The sequence below is a fragment of the Chiloscyllium plagiosum genome, chromosome 37, assembly GCF_004010195.1.
Source record: "Chiloscyllium plagiosum isolate BGI_BamShark_2017 chromosome 37, ASM401019v2, whole genome shotgun sequence".
Taxonomy (NCBI): domain Eukaryota; kingdom Metazoa; phylum Chordata; class Chondrichthyes; order Orectolobiformes; family Hemiscylliidae; genus Chiloscyllium; species Chiloscyllium plagiosum.
Genome location: NC_057746.1, coordinates 34,926,607 through 34,927,577, shown reverse-complemented (window position 1 = coordinate 34,927,577; position 971 = coordinate 34,926,607). Strand labels below are relative to the sequence as shown.

The 971-nt window shown below is 63.7% G+C and overlaps 1 protein-coding gene across 1 annotated transcript in view; it reads right to left on the bottom strand.

The window, feature by feature from the left end:
* LOC122541518 (zinc finger protein 574-like) overlaps positions 1 to 971 on the bottom strand; it is a 13,563-nt gene that overhangs the window by 3,662 nt on the left and 8,930 nt on the right. The gene's annotated exons all lie outside the window — the stretch shown is intronic.

Here is a 971-nt window from a genome sequence, read left to right as displayed (position 1 = left end):
CTCCCAGTGCCACAGCCCAGTTTTACACACCACCAGACCCGTCCCCGAAAGTGCCACAGCCCAGTGTTACACACTGCCAGACCCGTCCCCGAAAGTGCCACAGCCCAGTGTTACACACTGCCAGACCCGTCCCCGACAGTGCCACAGCCCAGTGCTACTCACTGCCACAGCCATCCCTGACAGTGCCACAGCCCAGTGCTACACACTGCCAGACCCGTCCCCGACAGTGCCACAGCCCAGTGTTACACACTGCCACAGCCGTCCCCGACAGTGCCGCAGCCCAGTGCTACACACTGCCTGACCCGTCCCCGACAGTGCCATAGCCCAGTGTGTCACACACTGCCTGACCCGTCCCCCCCAGTGTCACAGCCCAGTGCTACACACTGCCAGACCCGTCCCCGACAGTGCCATAGCCCAGTGTGTCACACACTGCCTGACCCGTCCCCCCCAGTGCCACAGCCCAGTGTTACACACTGTCTGACCTGTCCCTCCCAGTGCCACAGCCCAGTGCTACACACTGCCAGACCCGTCCCCGACAGTGCCACAGCCCAGTGTGTTACACACTGCCAGACCTGTCCCCGACAGTGCCACAGCCCAGTGTGTTACACACTGCCAGACCCGTCCCCGACAGTGGCACAGCCCAGTTTTACACACCGCCAGACCCGTTCCCCCTACCGCCACAGCCCAGTGTTACACACTGCCTGACCGGTCCCCCCCCAGTGCCACAGCCCAGTGTTACACACTGCCTGACCGGTCCCCCCCAGTGCCACAGCCCAGTGTTACACACTGCCTGACCGGTCCCCCGCAGTGCCACAGCCCAGTGCTACACACTGCCAGACCCGTCCCCGACAGTGCCACAGCCCAGTGTGTTACACACTGCCAGACCTGTCCCCGACAGTGCCACAGCCCAGTGTGTTACACACTGCCAGACCCGTCTCCGACAGTGCCGCAGCCCAGTGCTACACACTGCC